The sequence below is a fragment of the Canis lupus genome, chromosome 10 (genome assembly GCF_011100685.1).
Source record: "Canis lupus familiaris isolate Mischka breed German Shepherd chromosome 10, alternate assembly UU_Cfam_GSD_1.0, whole genome shotgun sequence".
NCBI lineage: Eukaryota > Metazoa > Chordata > Mammalia > Carnivora > Canidae > Canis > Canis lupus.
The window spans coordinates 15633206-15652291 of record NC_049231.1 but is presented as its reverse complement, the minus strand read 5'-3'; the positions used below and the strand labels follow the sequence as shown (position 1 = coordinate 15652291).

At 40.4% G+C, this 19086-nt stretch overlaps 1 long non-coding RNA gene across 1 annotated transcript in view; it reads right to left on the bottom strand.

Moving 5' to 3' along the window:
• Positions 1–6571: 6571 nt before the first annotated feature.
• The window catches only part of LOC102155615, a 75209-nt gene continuing 62694 nt past the window's right edge, over positions 6572–19086 (bottom strand). The window contains exons 3-5 of the long non-coding RNA XR_005365428.1: positions 8938–8993; positions 8343–8471; positions 6572–6747 (exon numbers count right to left, since the gene is read on the bottom strand). This is a non-coding gene — a long non-coding RNA (uncharacterized LOC102155615). The remainder of the gene's footprint in view (positions 6748–8342; positions 8472–8937; positions 8994–19086) is intronic.

Here is a 19086-nt window from a genome sequence, read left to right as displayed (position 1 = left end):
CTTTGGTAGATGTTGAAATTTATAATGTTGTTACTTGCAGCACTAGAAGATATGCCACTTTAAGGAAATCTGACTGCATTTTTTTCAGTGGGACTAACTACTTTTGCCTACATTAAAAAAAAATGGTGGAAATTGTTAAGAAACCTCTGATCTTTGGTTTTCAAGGAATTTTCTGACCTCAACTGATTATTATTGATGTCAATCGTGTTTTACTCTCTGGATGTGGCATGTTTCTAAATGACTGAATAGTCCTTATACTATTTTGGTTTATAACTTTCTTTCAAATAACTAGAACCCATACGTATCACCAATGCCAGAAGCTCTCTGCTCCTGAGAGTAAAATACACCACTGCATTCCGCAGATTAAAAGAACTCTTTATTCTGAGTGGACCTGTGATAGACGGCTTGTGATACTGGTCACGAACAGGGATTTTAATTTTTATTTTATTTTTTAATTTTTAAGAAAAATTAAATTTACTTATTTATTTGAGAGAGAGAGAGAGAGAGGGAGGGAGAGGGAGAGAGAGACAGAGAGACTGAGGGGGGGAGGTGAAGGAGAGAGAGAATCCCAAGCAGACTCCAAGCTGAGCATAGAGCCTGATGTGAGACTCGATCCCAAGACCCTGAGACCATGACCTGAACCAAAGTCAGATGCTCAACTGACCTGAGCCACCCAGGTGCTCCCCGAATAGGAATTTTTAAATGATGATTTGGGTAAATACATACAACATGCATATATCTTGAATTTCATACTTTTTCCATTTTCCGGTTTTTTTTTTTTTTTGGAATAACTCAGAATAGGTTTTTGTTGTACAACTGGGAAATTCTGAGTCATATTCCACATTCCATTTAATTATTTTTTCTAAAATAAAAAAGAAGTATTTTCTGAATATACAATAAAGGTGGCAACCATGGAAGCGTATCACTCAGATCTTGTGGAAGAGAAACTGATACGGTGCCCTGGAAGGAATAATAGTTGGCTGCTGCCCCTTAGAACCACATTACTCCGGGCTGTTCCGAGCCAGTAACCGAGCGTAGTACCGGTGCTGGCCCATTTTTACTCAACGCAGTATCTCTCTAATGGGCAACTTTTTCTTAGGGATTCCGGCTGGGATGTCTATTGCTTATAAGCATGCCACCGTATAAGGCTATTCTTATCCAGTTCTTAATTCCCTCTCTATTTTTATGCCTCTCAGATTTGAATCATGCTGTAAAGACTCCCTCTGCCTATGCCAGCTCCTCCTATCTTCATTCTTCACAAATGTTTGACCCAATAAATTTCCTATATCTTAGCATCCATTTTTCAGAGGACCCGAGGTAGGGCCAGAAGTGGTCCCAGGAATAGGCAGTGAGACGATGTTTTGGGGAACGGCAAAGGGGCCTCATATTGGAATATGAGGGCACGCTAGTCCCAAGGACAAGGTGGTAGCTCAACTGCTGAGGATTTTACCAGTGGTAAATAATCCAGTAGAGGGAAAAACTACCCTAAGGCAAAAGGAGCTCCCTCAAGTGCTGCTTCTCTCCTGGCTGCTAGGCCAATAGGTAGTATTAAAGTTCAGCATGTGCTGGCTAGACACTGATAAGGAAATAAAGAAATCACACTTCAAAGTACATACAAGAATTATTTAGCAGGTGCCATCAGGGGCCAGAGAAATATTCCTGGAATTGGATTTTGAGGGTGCTGGGTCAGAACATAAGATTGGAAATGTATGAATGTGTCAAATTATGGGAACTTTCTTTGGACCTATATGGGACTCAATAACCACTCGAGGACTTCAAGAACTGAGGCAAAACGACCCGACTAGTTGACTTAGCCAATCTTCATCGTAGGCCACTCTTGAGCCTATGAATGAAGTTGCGGTTGATGGCCAATAAAGAGGCCACACAGAGGTTCAATACCATGGACTCCCACTCACCAAAGTCAATCAATGCATAAATGACTAAGGGTCTGATTTGCCAGCAATGGAGGTGAATGCTGAACCCCCAACTGGGTAGTTTTCCATGAGGTGAGAAAAACCAATTGTCCTGATGGGAATAGATACCTATTCTAGGGTTAGTTTGGCTTTCCCACCTTTAGAGCCTTAGCCAGCACCATAGTCTGGGAGATTCCAACACACCTTATTTACAGACATGGAATCCCACTACCTTTTACATGATCCAGGACTCACTTTACACCTGAAAGAACTGTACAAATGCAACCTATGACCTGTGATACCAGGGTTTGCTGATCCTATCACAAACCACGCTGTCCAGACGCAGTCAGTCTCCTAGATTACTGGAATGGCAAGGCCAAAACATTATTGTGGAAGCAATATGATAGGGTGCTAGGCTTCAGGAGGCAGGATGTGTGCTGAATCATAAACCTTTGGATATATTTGGTGTCCTATTAAAAAGATTTGTGGATCCTGGGATCAAAGGATGCACGATGATCTGAGGGTTTGTGTCTATTAAAACTAGTAAGTTGAAATCATGAAATTCCAGTGTGATGTTACCAGCAGGTGGGGCCTTTGGGATGTGTTTAGGTCATGAGGGTGGAGTCCCATGAATGGAATTAGTTCCTAATACAAGAGGGTTTCAGAGAGATCCCTAGCCTCTTTCACATGTGAAGATAAAATGAGAAGTATACACGCTGGCAGCGGTGCTCCACCGGACCAGGCTGGCACCCTGATCCAAGACTTCCAGCCTCCAGAACTGTAAGCAATGAATTTCTTTTGTTTGTAAGCTATTCAGTCTGTAGCAATTTGTTAAAGCAGCCTGAAGAGACTAAAATGGGATGGAAGTAAGAGTAATCTTACTAATTATTGTTTCCAGACTCACCGGGGGACCTGATAATCCTTTCCCCCTAAATCTGTAGCTATGAAGGTGGGAAGTCTCAATTCTCAGACAGGGAACACAGAATGACACGTGATGCAACAAGAGAATCATTGAATTTGAAGTTAGAACATCTGCTAGGCCACTTTGGATTCCTTGTGTTTGGGGAAATGGAGTCACCATGTCCACAAGTGTAGCTGACCCTGGTCCGCAGGAGAAGGTGTGACTGTTTTCATACAACATAGCCAGAGAAGAATACGCGTGGAAGCCGGTGATCTCCTTGGGGACCCCAAGGAACTCTCTCACCCAACTCACAGAGAATGGACACACAGTCAACAGTGTGCCCTGAGAAACGTGTGGTTGTCAAGGGTCCGGATCCCTCAGGAATAAAGGGCTGAGTCGTACCACCAAGTAAGCCATCAGGGCTTGTTGGAGTGACGGCAGAGGGTGAAGGACATGCAGCACAGCTAATGGATGAAGGAGAGGATGCATATTAGCTTTATGCCCAGGATCAACTGCAAGGATAGAGTTCGGCTCATCTCCCTAACCTCCCCTTCTACACTTTCTTTTAGAGAGAGAAGCCAATGAGAAGCCTGAAGGAAGGGCTTTCCAAACCTGGAAGGAAAATTAGGAGTCTCCAGTGGAGCCACACAGATTTTTCTTGAAGAGAATCTGTGGGCAGCCCAGGTGGCTCAGCGGTTTAGTGCCTGCCTTCTACTCAGGACGTGACCCCGGGGTCCTGGGATCGAGTCCCATGTCGGGCTCCCTGCATGGAGCCTGCTTTTCCCTCTGTCTGTGTCTCTGCCTCTCTCTCTGTGTGTGTCTCTCATGAATAAATAAGTAAAACCTTAAAAAAAAAAAGAGAGAGAGAGAGAATCTGCTGCTGTGGCCATGGTGGATCAATAGCTCAGCTCCCATTCTTTGACCCACATTGTATTGACACAGAGGCCACATTTTCCCTGGGCTGCAATGTGATGAAGCATGGCACCATATTGGAGGCAGCCTCTTCCTGCCAGGTGAGGGATTTCTTAAATGGGAAATTTGCTTTGGGATTCCTCATCAGCCTGGCCAAGCCTTCCTTACAACTCTGCTGGAATAAGGTCCTTCCTATTCACTCATTACTTTCTTCTCTCCTTTTATAGAAGCAGACCCGCCTTCTGCTGTGAAGCCTCTCTCTGCCAACTCCTGCTACCTTTATCTTTATCTTTCAAGGGTAGTTTCCAAAACAATTTCCTGAACATCAAATCCCATCTTGGCGTCTGCTTCTTGGAATATTCCAACCAACACTGAGGTCATCAGCACCTCCTATGGGCTACTTCTGTTTACTATACTTCTCTGTCTCCCGCTGATGGGAATACACACTGGTGCAGCCATGATGGAAAACAGGATGGAGGTTCCTCAAGAAGTTAAACACAGAGCTACCCTATGAATTGCACTATCGGGTGTGTACCGCAGAAATACAAAAGCACTAATTCAAAGGGATACATGCACCTCTATTTTTACTGCAGCATTATTTACAATAGTCAAGCTATGGAAGCAGCCCAAGTGTCCACAGATGAGTAGATAAGAAGATGTGGTGTATATATACAATGGAATATTATTCAGCTGTAAAAAAAGAATGAAATCTTCCCACTTGCAACAGCAGGGATGGAGCTAGAGAGTATAATGCTCAGTGAAGCAAGTCAGTCCGAGAGACAAATACTATATGATCTCACTCATATGTGGGATTTAAGAAACAAAACAAATGAAAAAAGGAATAAAAGAGAGAGAGAAACAAACCAAGAAACAAATTTGAACTATAGAGAGCAAACTGATGGTTGCTAGAAGGGGAGTGGGTGGGTAATGGGTTAAATAGGTGAATGGGAGATGAGCACTGAGTGATGTGTAGAATTGTTGAATCACCATATTGTGCACCAGAAACTCATATAACAGTGTGTGTTAATTATACTGGAATTAAAATTTAAAAACTTAATAAAAAAAAAGCACAGGATTTTAGAACTTACTGTGTCTCCTGACATTTTAGGGAAAAACATCATGAGATGATAAAAAGCAAGAATCCCTAATTTATTGAAATAAGAATAAAAGTACAGTCGTGGTTCTTAAAAGATTACCTATGGTCACTGGATGCTTCTGAGGGTTGCTTTAGGTAAAGGAAATCATTTCTTTATTGATTTAATTCATTCATCATATCCATATCGAGCATCTCCTAAATGCTAATGACTAAATTAGAGACCATAATATTTTCTCACAGTGGAACATAATTATTTGTAATGGGCCACATTTAAACATTGATTTCTTTATGGATACTTCTTAATTTATTATGTATTATTTATTGAGGCTTCTTTATAATTATTTATTAATATTTATTGATACATATTTTTAAAGACAATCTTATAGATGCCGATTTTACATATTAATATTTATTTTCTCTCTCTCAGTTGGTTTCCCTCCTCATACAAACACAAAAAGCAACAACAATAAAGCAAATAAACTAAAAAATAAAAAGTTCATAGCTCCCTTAAATAAGAAAAACAAAGTATTTTCTTTGATTCTTTCTAACAAATTACCACTGTATTGCTCTCCTTACTATCACAATTAAGTATTTTACCTCACTGGCCTTAACTTCTCATATTTCCTTATTGATAAACTATCAATTGGGTGGCCATTGTTTCACTGAAACTATTCTTTCAGAGATCAAAACCAGAGGTTGGTAATTCCCAGAGTGTTTAAAATTCTCTACCATGAGACTCTGTGACACAGGAATATGTGATCTAGGAAGGAGGAAGAGACTAGAGAATGTCTCAAAATCAAGTAAAACATTTACAGAATAAAACAAATCAGGTTAAAGTAGCTAGAAAATGAAAAAAAAAAAAAGAACCTAGGAAATGATTAAATTAGAGAAGGTGACGATAGGAGCTGAGCTCTAACTTCAGTATGGCAAACCCAATCCAGTTCTTATTAGCCATCAGGGTGAACAATAAATAAATAGTAAAAACCTTTTTAAAAAGAATCATCTCCATGGGCAGGTGTACTTAGCAGCTCCGTGTAGAAATGGTGGAAGCACCAGGTGTTACCCAAATACTACCTTTTCACTACCTCAACTGGACAAGCCTCAGCTTTGTCTTTCATCATTTTCATCACCCTGATTAAATTCAATACCTCTTTGTAGGACATAGTTTGTTACCTTTCTAACCAGCCTTTTTCCTTCCAGATTTTTCCTCATCTAATACATTTTCAACCATGTCATACAAGCTGACTGCCTAAATCTGAGTATATTATTCATTCCCTCAAAAGTGTGCAGTATTTTGTTTTGTTTTTCTTCCTTGAGGGTAAAAATATCCAAATTCCTGAACACTGCATTCAAGAGTTTTATAATTCATTTCAACCTGCATTTTCATCTTGACCTCAGGTCATATTTCTCAATACTTTACATGCTGAGCTTGCTGTTTCTCCCCAAATTCTCATTAATTCTTCCTCACTGTGGCTTAATCTATTCCATCTTTCTGAACTGTCCTTCTTTTCCTCTGATCGTTGAGTGATATATCACTTATCCTTCAGTCACAGGAAGGATGTAGTTCCTCTGTGAAGACCAATTAGATTGAGCGCCGCCAAGTATAACTCACTGAACTCTCATAACATTCCCCGGAGATGGTTCAAACTTAGACTAAATGGTTATGGTTGAGTCCTTTTTCCTAATTCAGTGCCTGACAGGATTAACAATAAAAAATATGTATTAAATTTTATTGAATAGGTAGGTCTTTGTCTCATACAACCGTCTGTGGTTATTGCCATCTGAGTATAGGATTAATAAATGTAAAGCTCTGGTTTTGTGGAAGTCAGGCTGAAGATTGGGTTCAGGGAACGGTGAGACCCACCAGAGAGGTCAGGTCATTCTGTGGAGTAGGCTAACATGTAAGTGACATCTCAGGGCTGGACCTAGTGGACAAAGCAGAGCACGGTTACATTCGTTTCTAGAAAGTTTTTGAACAATCATGTCTTCTATTTATACAAAGAAGTTGACCCAAACATGTCATGAAGTGCTTGGAGATATAAAGACTGGAATGATAGAAGCACAGATACTATGATTCTCACTTAAGTCCAGAAAAAAAGGGTCATCTCAAGAATCTAGGAGTCCATGCATGCATGGAATGGGATCCGGAAATTATTATTTTAGTTAGCAGTGAGGGTTGGGAAAAAAAAAAAAAAGGAATGGTTTGGTAAAGTAAACAATGGCTGTTCTTTGAGAAAAAATAAGTTTTTACTGCATCTGTCCGGTATTCCCTAGGGCTTTATATGTCCTGTCCTGCTGTCCATTAAGATTACTTACTCACGGGAGCCAGGACAAATTCTAATGAATCATGCATAATGAAAAGTAAGAAAACATTATATATATCTGGAATAAGAGCCTTCTTCCTTTCTCCTGACCAGAAAAATTAGCCATTTCAAAAAAATTTAAATGATTAGCATGATTTCCTTTTTTTATAAATTTATTTTTTATTGGTGTTCAATTTGCCAACATATAGAATAACACCCAGTGCTCATCCCGTCAAGTATTAGCATGATTTCCTAAGTGGTTTTTAGTCTTTAATAAGATAATACAATCAACTTTTTGTTAAAGATAAGAAGATAAATGAGCACAGTACAAACTCATATAATTTTAGAGCATAGAGTAACTTGAGAAATGGTAAGTTTAATCCTCTCATTTTACAGTCATGAAAATTTTCTGACTATGAAAAATGGATTCCCTGGACAGCTAGTGTCAGAGGTGGGTCTGAAGCCCACAACTTTTGTTCTCTTTCTATAATATAATTACATCAATGTTATTATTCTCTAATGCAGGGGTTGGCAAACTATGGCCCATGGGCCAAATCTCGCTTGCTGCCTGATTTGGTAAAATTTGATAGGACACAGCTCACATGTTTACATATCATCTGTGGGCGTTTCCATTTGACAACAGCAGAGTTAAGTAGTTACATGGGGACCATATGGCCCTTGGATCCTAAAATACTATCTGGCTCATTACAGAGAAAGTATGCCAACCTCTGATCTAAGCCATCAGGCCTTTTGTGAGAACCTTGCACACTTGCTTCATTCCTCTCCCAGTTTATTTTCCTTGCCACTCCCCACTCTCCAGCAACAACTACTCTCTTCTATGGGACTCGCATGGGGAGGAAACAGAGACTTTTATACTCCAGCAAAGATCACCCCCTTGTATCTGTTAGTATTCATTTTTTATCTCCAAACTAAATTTTCCTAAAGGAGATCATTTTCAATGCCTTATTAAGGAACCATTAAGAAGACATAATATGAAAAAAAAAAAGAAAAAGAAAACATAATATGGGGCACCCCAGGTGGCTCAGCGGTTTAGCACCGCCTTCAGCCCGGGGCGTGATTCTGGAGACCCAGGATCAAGTCCCACTTGGGCTCCCTGCATGGAGCCTGCTCCTCCCTCTGCCTGTGTCTCTGCCTCTCTCTCTCTCTGTCTCTCATGAATAAATAAATAAAATCTTAAAAAAAAACATAATATGTACTCTGAGTTGACGATGGGTAGACATTGTAGACAGCATTGCTATTGGTCCTAGTACACACTAGCAGTGGCAAGAATGATTGATAATTTGAGGTCTTCTGCAAGAACTGGTTTTGAAAGTCTTGTCAAAGGTCTGAAAACAAAGACATACATATTTAAGATTAGATTATTTTTTACTTTTTGCATAATTTTGTGTTGATGTCTTTCCAAATTTTTTTGTGTGTGTGTGTGTGTGTGAGTGAGGACAGTTTACAACCACAATTCTCTGCAATGAGAATCTTGCCCAAGAGTCCTTTCTTGAAGATCCGTTCACCATCTGAGTTCATAAGGGTGAATATATTGGCTAAGAAACCACAATCATGCTATCACTGACCCCCCTACACACACAGAAACAATACTTGAATGGGTACTTTGGAAGAAGAGTAATACTCGTAGTGAACTTTCATCTGGAGAAGAAAGGAGAGACTACAATGAAATAGGATATTCAGATAGAGAGAAATGTGGTAATGAAGAAGGTAAGCTAGCTTCTCAGATTGTGGAGATAAAGATGAGCATGGCAAGACAAAACAAAACAAAACAAAAACATGGAAAAGACTTACCAGAATTATATGACAGGAGGAACTGAAAATGATCGTATTCATCAGAATCTCAAACCCTGATGACAGTAGACAGAAAACGGTGAAATCAGCTATAGCCTTATAAGAGTGGGGAAAGCATGTGATGCTCGACACTGCTCTGTGTGGCTCACCTGTTATTGAGGGTGTTGCTGGCAGTTCATGCTGCATGGCCTTTGAAGTTACTGGGATTGAAGAGTAGATGAAAACTAAAAGGTGTATGTGCACTTACAAAGAAATAATTCCTGTGAGCCTCAGCTCTGACCACAGGGTAACAGGCTCACAAGGGCTTCCTCTTGATATTTTTTAACAAGTGCCTCTTCAGTAGAGCAGGACCAAGGAGACTGTTCACAGGACTGTGGTCAAGAAGTGCCATGGGGCGCCTGGGGCCTCAATCTGTTAAGCTTCTTCCTTTAGCTCAGGTCATGATCCCAGGGGCCTGGGATAGAGCCCGAGTTGGGCTCCCCGCTTTTCCCTGTTGCTCTGCCCTGTGATCATGCTCTGTCTGTTTCATATAAATAGATAAAATCTTTAAAGAAGGAAAGAAGAAAGAAAGAAAGAAAGGAAGGAAAGAAGAAAGAAAGAAAGAAAAGAAAGAAAGAAAGAAAGAAGAAAAAGAAAGAAAGAAGAAAAGAAAGAAAGAAAGAAAGAAAGAAAGAAAGAAAGAAAGAAAGAAAGAAAGAAAGAGGGCAGCCCGGGTGGCTCAGTGGTTTAGCATCTGCCTTCGGTCCAGGGTGTGACCCCAGGGTCCTGGGTTTGAGTCCCACATTCGGGCTCCCTGCATGGAGCCTGCTTCCCCCTCTGCCTGTATCTCTGCCTCTCTCTCTCTCTCTCAAGAGTAAATAAACAAAATCTTTAAAAGAAAGAAAGAAAAGAAAGAAAGAAAGAAAGAAAGAAAGAAAGAAAGAAAGAAAGAAGAAAGAAAGAAAGAAAGAAAAAAAGAAAGATCCATGAAACTCTCCAGCTGACAAAAGGCCAGTGATTACAATACATTTTATCATGTGTATCCAGATCGCTGAAGCTAGGAATCTAGGCCGATTTCCAAATTACTGCTCAGAGTCAGTAAAAGGCTGGTCAGAAAAAGCATCACATAAAAGAGGCCCAGGTGATTGTGACTGACCAGCTAGGTCTGAGAATCACCGAACATAGAGTTGAGGTCAATGAAAAATCCCGGGTTTTAGAGTTCTAACATAATCTACGACTGACGTAATATGTCCAAGAAACTGCTTTTTATATTTTATTATATGTTGAAATTGACACAATTTGAATTCACTTGGAAGCACCCTCTTCTCCAGGCCCTTGTATCCAGTGTTGGGAAGCCTGGGTTGGGTCCCAGCATACCTCCTTGAGACGCTGCCCTTTTCTATTCACACACTGGGGACCAGCACATTTTGATGATTTCATCCTTTCTGAAAGTATTTTTTTTTTCTTTTACTAGGAGCTGTGATGTTTTTCTTGTTCCTCCCCATTCATTTCCTAAAATAATTCAGTAGAAGATCCAACCCCTCTGTTCATGATCGTCGCATGCACTCGCGAGGAGGTTTTTCCAAGGTGACTGTCTCCTGGCTTAATCCTTCTGCTTAGTCTCAATATTAGCACAATTACAATCATTTTAAATTTAGATAGACGAGTCCATATCCAGCCACACACTGAGTAATGTATCAGTCTACACACAACTTGGAGCAAAGAAATTAAGGGTAAAATAAAACGACAAAGCAGAAACAGCAAGAGACAAAATAATAGAGAAGTTCATCTTTTCTGACTGTTTGAGACGGGACTGCACATTTGCTTTAAAAACAATTCCATTACATTGACGATGGAAAGGGAATCTTACATCTGATTAATGATACGCAATGTAAAGCTAAGAGCGTTAAGCTCTTAAAAATATTATAGTAGAATTTAGTATCTAATCCTCTACCTTTTAGTTATACAGTGAGATGGTTTTCTATTGGCCGAGTTTAAGTCGTGAGTGCTTCTGGAACTTAGGTGTCTGTGGCTCTTGCGACACGCGGTGTAGTGAACTCCTAGTTCCATAAGGTGGCATCAACCCACCGGAGTGAGCAGGGACCCTACTGATCATATTTCAGGTGACCCTGGACCTTCCACTTGCACTTCTCCTAAAGTTGCTCAGTGCAAGGAGAAATTCAAAGGTATTTTAAAGGTTTCCTCAAATCTATTATCTATCAACTTACAAAAAGAAAATCTCAAATGAATCCAAATTTTGTGTTCTTCTAAAGAGCCTAAAGTTCAAGTGTACAGTTGAAGGGCATCTGAATCTCCAGTCCTCTCTGCCCTGCATTCTTGGGCTTGAAATCCTGCCGGGAACTCTATTCTTCTGGGATTTCTGGCATTTCAGCTTTTGGGTGATACTTAGACATATAGTCACACGCACCATAAAGATAATGACTTTCTTAGTTTTCTAATGCAACAAGGAGAGGAGGGAAATGGAGAAACGTGTAAGACATTTAGTATTTGACTTTTTTGGGGGGGAGGGGGGGCTATTTACAGATTGAGCTAAACCTTATTTAAAAATAAAAATAAGTGGTGCTCCTTGAATCGTTTCTGTAGCAATTCAAACTCAAAGCAATTATAACTCAAAAATACAGAATAAAAATAATCAAATAAAGGTGATATTGAGCTGCATGATCCTCATGATGATGGGGAGGGATTAAACTAGTTTATTAATAATAAGAGAAAGAGAGAAAGAAAAAATACATTTGCTTCAATAATTGCTTCTTAGTGAATGTTAATACCGTAATTTACTGATGAATGCTAACTAGCTCATATAACTAGAAAAACAAGTGATTTTATACCATATTTCAGTAAAACAGCATGCACTATGTTCTGCCAATATAAATGCGTTTACATCCCCAGTTATTTCAAAAGGTCATTTTAGAGAACATTGTTATGATTAAATATGAAGAAACCTGTTTATTTCTCAACTCTAGTACCAGTTATCTCTGAGGAGGTTCTTAGACTATGAGAAATAACGACGCAATATTGCAATAAGGACAAGCTCCAAGCAGTTTTCCCAACTCTGCTTTTTACCAGTTCGGTGACATTATATGTCATTTAATCTCCCTCCATGTAGATTCAGAATTGACTCCCCATTCTTACTTTACAGCAATGTTAGGAGGATTAATTGGATAATGAATCTAAAGGCTCTAGGCTCAGTAAAGAAAGACACAAACGCAATTTATTATTTGCCAGTGAAAGAAGACAATGAGAAAGCACTTCCCCTACTAATCAAAATTATTCCTACCAAGAGGATGAATGTTACCAAGTAAATTAAGACTATTTTTGGTAGAGTTTCTAGTCTCAGATATCCTAGGGCGGCAAGCAGGAGAGCAAACGCAGCTGTCAGTTTTTTTTTTTTTTTTTTTTTTTTTTTTTTTTTTTTTTTTTTTTTTTTTTTTTTTTTTTTGTGGCTCTCAGTTTAAACATGTTTCTTCCTTTAAGAAAATGGGACCACTCCAAAGGCATAATGGAGAAGATTTCATAAGCCCATTAAAGCGCAAACTTTTAGATATTTGGAAATATCTAAAGAACTCAATAAAAGACATGCGATCAATAAATTAAAAAAAAAAAGAACAATTCAACTAAACGTGTTTTCTTGCATTCTTTTCCCACTATTTTCTTAGAACAAAGACCACACGGTGGTGAGTGATTTAAAAAAAAAAAGTAATAAAAATCTATCCTATGTGGTAGCAGTGCAAAATATAATTTCCAGAATTCAAGATAAATGCGAGTACCTGTGAGTGTCTGTAAGAATGCAGGCATCAAGGAGTTGTTTAAATAGAACTGGATTGGAAATAAGATTACCCAGGGCTGCCCTTTTCTGCTGCTGTCTCCTTAGGATCTTTTGCCCTTAAATTAAATTTTTTTTTTTTGCGGTGAGAGGTCTGCACTATATCTAAGTTGTTTTCCAGCTGAAAGATGAAACAGTTACGATCTTCATCTGAGTTTAAATCTCAATAAGAATCGTTTTTCTGACCAGTACAGAATGAAAGCAACTGACTTTGGTCCAAGAGTGGAATCTCCCGGTGTGTCAGGTTTCCCTAAATTGAGAATGATGAGGATTAATGAGTCTGCCCCTGTACCAGAGTCAGGCCTTGCTCGGGCTTTGAATCTGGCCACTTCAGGTGTGGAAACAGATTTGAGGCAGGATTCCTGAAATTTGTTCTCTGAAACCAAAGACTCTTACCTGGGCTCTCTTTTCACCATAGTTTGTGAAAATGGTCAATGCATACAAGGCGGGGTTCTTGACACCCAACGGTGGCTAGCGTTGTCGTCAAATAGACCACCTGGCATATGAACCTGAAGCCTCAGCAGTCGTTTGTCAACCTCCTTCCACCAGCGTGGTCGGCGGCCTGTGGTTAACCTGGGTGCCTGTTTTACTATTGGATTGTAGCAGTTACCTTGGTCTTTTAATTATAAGTACCAATCAAATGATCTCATTCCTTCTGAGGAAACTCAAAGCCTTTTCTTGGACAAGTAATTAATTTCGTTTTAGAACACGCTCTACACACTCCCATGGTCACCAAGACAAAAAAAAAATATATGTATGAACATACATATTACGAAAATTCTAATAAATCATGCTTTTATCAGCTAATAAATTCTATTTGAATAGAAATCAAATTAGCTAATAAACCAACCATGCGGGATCCCTGGGTGGCGCAGCGGTTTGGCGCCTGCCTTTGGCCCAGGGCACGATCCTGGAGACCCGGAATCGAATCCCACAACAGGCTCCCGGTGCATGGAGCCTGCTTCTCCCTCTGCCTGTGTCTCTGCCTCTCTCTCTCTCTCTGTGACTATCATAAATAAATAAAAATTAAAAAAAAAAAACCAACCATGCATCATATGGTTCATTTGTAACTGCATCCTTTAATTAAATAATTTATTTATTTTAAAGATTTTATTTATTTATTCAAGAGAGACAGAGAGAGAGGCAGAGACACAGGCAGAGGGAGAAGCAGGGAGGTCGACGTGGGACCCAATCCCGGGACCCCGGGGTCATGCCCTGGGCCAAAGGCAGGTGCTAAACCCCTGAGCCACCCAGGGATCCCTAACTACATCCTTTAAAGCATGGCTGGTAAATTGTAAGTTTTCTTATAATACATAAAAGTTCTTATTACATTAATATTTGTTCAGCAGCTAAATCTAATTTTAATGTTCTCAGAGAAGAACCAATGAAACAGAGAAAGGTTTCGACTTAATTTCAGGATATCACACACATGTTAAGAGGACTGAGGTGATACTTTCCTTATTTTTTCCTAAGTTTAATGTGTCAACCTATTTGTGGAAATAGTGAAAAAAAAAGACTCATAAAGGCTGATTTTAAATTAGAGGTGATATTTTTAGATCTTTACTGAACTCATTGCGAATTTATCTGTTTGTCTTATGTAAATCATTGTTCTTGGTGAGGTTGGAAACCTGTGGTTTCTTTCAAGGCTGAATTTTGTTACTTTGAAAAATCCACCACAAGGTGGCAAGCCAAGAGAAGTTTTAAAACTGCAATCCTGGGCCTTCATTTGCGCAGCGAGAGCTCCAAGTCTGGTTCATCTCAAGAGTCACCACACACCTGACATGTCAGTGGCCAGACCGGTGTATAGATGTTGATGTATGCCCCAATTAAAAATCATAATTACCCATAAAGGAAAGGCAGCGGGCTGTGAAACCCAACGCTTTGGCCCTGAGCAGGTCCTCAGCTCCTCAGCTCCTACCTGGGCTCCGCAGGGCACGTTAACCCTTTGGGTCAAGACCTCTCAGCTCCCCGGGCCAGCCCAGCAGGGATTCTGTGTGCAGGACTGGAAAACAGCTACGGCCAGGAGTCAGGGTGATAAGCAGCCCCAAAGGGAGCTTTCAGTTTAAAGCAACTGGATTCAATTCCCGTCGCCTAAGCTCCAGGGTCAGAGAGCACCCGGACAGGAGCCTGGTGAGGGACCCTGAGGTCTCCGCAGGGGAGGAAACCAACACGCCCCTCAGGCCTCCAGGGAGCAAACAAAGGCCTAGGACGCAAGGGAAGGAGATCTTCAGAAATTTCATTACTAATAAACATGAAAGTGCACCCACGGAAGTGCATAGGAACATCCAAGAGTGTTAGACTAGCCACAGGTGACCAGTCCAACTAACATGTAACGTCTGCCAAAGACAAGGAGGTAGTGTGGCGGGGTGCCCTGAGGAGTGGAGGCCGTGTGCCTGGGCCACCGCATGGCCTGGCAGGTTCCTCACTCTTACAGAGTCAGGGTTTTGTTTACCCCGGACTCCCATCTCACCATTTGTGCTTAGAAAGACCACTGATCCAGACCTGGACTTCAGCCCTCAGTGAACTGAAGGGAAATGATTTATGTGCAAACAAAGGCCACTTCTTCCCTCCACTTTTGCAGGACCTATCTTAGCTCCCAGGGTCCTGCAAATGGGGGGGGCACCCAGCGTGCTGTGCACCCCTCTGCTCTCCACAGGGATCTGCAACCCGGCCTCGACAGCACCGCCTTGGGAGCCGTGTTTCTGGTATTGCAGGATTTCTGTTACGAATCCTCGTTGCATTTCCTCAAGGAATGACTTAAAAGTACATACTCGAAACTCTTAATTTGTGGATGAAATGAAAGGCTGGAAGCAACCAAGGTCAAAGTTTTATGTCAGGTTAGCAGCCAAGGGCTCTGCTGAATGCTCGCTTGTCTCCCGTGAGCTAGAAAACCTGGGGTCCATGTAGGATCAACGGTGACCCATCCTGCGTATCCGATAAATTCATTTTTTTGCATGATCGAGTCACCTCCTTCTGTCATCTCTGTCCCTCCTGCCTCACTCATAATGGATCGAATGGACCCCAATTCATATTATTTCAAAGTCAGTTTTTATACTGATGCAGACTTGCTTACCTGTGGCCTGTGAAGTCATCTTTAGGGATCCTCAACCAGGGGCAATTTTGCCACAGAGGAGACCTTCAGCCACGTCTGGAGACATTGTTATCGTCACCATAGGGGAGGGAATTGGTCCTGGCACTCAGCAAATCGAGCAGGGATGCTGCCAGACACCTCACCGCACCACAGGCCTCTCCCAACCAAGGATATCCATCAGGCCGAAGTTGGGAGAGCCGGTTGTTTTCAGCCTTATATTCAGACTGGGATATAGATTCATGACTAGCACTTTTTATATGAAGAAAGTCCATGGCTTTCATCTATTATCAGAAGGGTTTTCCTGATATCGAAAACTACGTCGAAAAGCTACACGTGGCTTTATTACTCGATTCACATTCTGTTCAGTTTAATCTTAAAATCGACATTTATTGAGTCTCTTTGCTTGCGACAAATAAGTCATAAATTCTGCACGAATGAGTTAATAAACAATTAAGAAAAATGTAATAAAAATGGCACAATAAAACAATGTATTAATGATAAGGGCAACTTTATACAAGAGGAGCAGATAAAGCGGATAAAGAGCTCTTTTCTGCTCATTTTTTTCTGTATATTGAAAATCGCTCTTAAAAAGCCTATTTTATTTTTTAAAGTGCAATGAGACCAGCAAGGACAAAACAGAAGGTGACACCTTAGCACTGGTGCAGATACCATGTGAAGGGGAGGCACCTCCAGACAGAGAAAAAAGATCCCAGACACGTTCCATTATATGAATTATCCAGTTGAAACTGAACATTTTCTGGGGATTTTTCACTGGTATAATTAATAGATACGTTAAGTCTGGGACCTCCTGGTCCTTGCACACTCTGCCTTCCTTTCCACTTTCTGCAGCTACATTGACCTTATATTCCTTTTCCTACACGTTTGTGGTTCCTATTTTGCCTTCCTTCCATATATCCTTTTCTTTGATAACTACTATCTCATTGTTCCCCCCCCCCCAATTTTTGTTATTCTAGCAAAACTTCCTATCCTTTCTTTTGATTCTTTCACCTGCCAACTCTATTTATAATGTTTGTTTGGAATAGTCTAATTCCGGGGCTGGGTGAAGGAAAATTTCAAAGGACCCATAAAAATCCACTTATTTTCTTCAATAAACTTAAGAAAAATCTTCTTGGAATCATTCTTGGAATGATCTTCTGACTCTGTAATACCTAAGGCAGGCCCAGGGCATGAGATTTACATCTGGCTTTAGATTCTAGCCAATGCTCTTGTAGACTTCTATTCATTGCCGTTAATGTGTTTAGGATTGGCTTTTTTCTGTTAGTGAAGTACAAACATTTATGATTTTAGGTTTGGGCTTCCAGAAGAAAAGTAGGAAAGTGTGCCTTTGGCCTGTGTTGATTCTCATCAATTCACCCATTTATTGCAGAAAAAAAAAGTGGCTCTATTTATATTCCAGCGTCACTCCACAGATTTTAACACTGGAGCTTGGGGAAAAGCCTTGGATAGGCATACAAGCCATCCTTGCCTTGCATTGCCTCCCTCAGATGTTGTTGGAAAAATATAATTAAAAATAAAAATTCCTCCCAGCCCAGAAAACCTCTTCACAAAGGTAGGAAAAAAAAAAGAAAAAAAAAAAAAACCCTTTTTATTGAATAGGAATTGAGGAAGAATGCAGCACACATCACAGGCAATCCTAAAGAAACTGCAAACACAGAAAGAAATCTTACCTCTTCCAGAGCCAAGCAAATACAACTCATTGCAAACATATTCTCAAAATAATCAATAAGCAAAGAAACTAGTCTTCAAGTGAAGGACTTGACATTGCCATTTGTCGTGTGTAGTTCATCCTAAATTCACGTGTTAACCCGGGCAGCCGCCTGTGTTTGCTGAGCCTTTCAAAACATTTATACACATAGCAAAAGGGTAGGGAGGGGATTCATACAATTACACGTTTTCTAAAGTAAACGCTTTAGGAAAAAGGTGTGTGTTCCTGTGTGTTGGGGGGGGGAGGGTCTTTTTCCCTTTTGCCACCAAAAAAAATTAAAGTTTTTCTATTCCTATTTGTATTTGTCTTACAGCCCATGGTTCATCTGTGATTTAGTATTCTGTGTACAGTATGCTTTTGTGGGATTATTAACAGCAGATTCAGACGTTATCCTAATACACAAAAATGTGTTTGTTTACAGTCATATCCAAATTTGACAAGTCTTACCCGTTTTCAAAAATTTCTATTAGTTTCGTTGTGTTTCTTAATGTCATACACCGTAGGGAATCATTACATAAATATTTGTGACAAAGTTTATAATAATAATAGGAAATAATAGGAAATAATAGGAAATAATAATAATAATAATAATAATAGGAAAAAAAGGAAATAATAGGGAAAAAAAGCCCACTAAATAGTATTTCTTAAACTGAAAAATTAAGGAAGGGAAGGGTCAAAATAGATTTTTGACTTAGCACAAGGGCCGTGGGTCTTATTTATAATTTCCTTCCTCCAATACTCCTTCCATGTTCCCTTTATTCCCAGTTGGCACCTCAGACAGGTGCTGTTCATTTTCTTGGTGAAATGATTCAAACTTTTCATTCCTGGAGATTCTAACCCTTTGATAATCCTAATCGTATTCATGTCCTTTCTCTGTGGGGTTCCATTAAATTTGCCAGTGGGCATAACAACACTCAAGTGTTCCTGAGGCTCTTCTGGGACCCGGGGCTACAAAGAGAAGCCTGTCTGCCTCCACTGTTTGGCAGTTAGCTCACTTTTTTTTATTATTGTTATTATTTAAGAAATTTTATTGCTCAGAACCTTCCCCCCTTGGGCGATGGCAGGAACTTTGGAAACCAGCCCTTGGGGACAGAGCCAGAGGCACTAAGGTAGAGGAAAGAGTATGGTACATTTGGTCCATTTTCTTGTGTGGGAGTATGGTGGTGTTAGGTTGCAGACTCTTCTAAGGACCCAGACATGGGCCCCCTTGGCAGAGCATGAGGTCAGCCTGGCTTGGGAGAGGGCTCAGTGCCTCTTGACCTTGCCCTATGGCTCCTGGACCTTCCAGAAGCTGAGCACAACCAGGCCCACATTGATGGCATAGGTGGTGATGCAAACGATGCAAAAATCATAGAGTATGAAGAACAGTACGAGTCCCTTACCACCTGGGACTATTTACCACAATCACTTTGCTGTTGGTAGAGTAGCACTAACAAATCTCGAGTTATCAGATGGCAATGCAGGTTCTCATTGAGTGGAATAAGGACTAGGAGCAGTCCTTTTTAATAA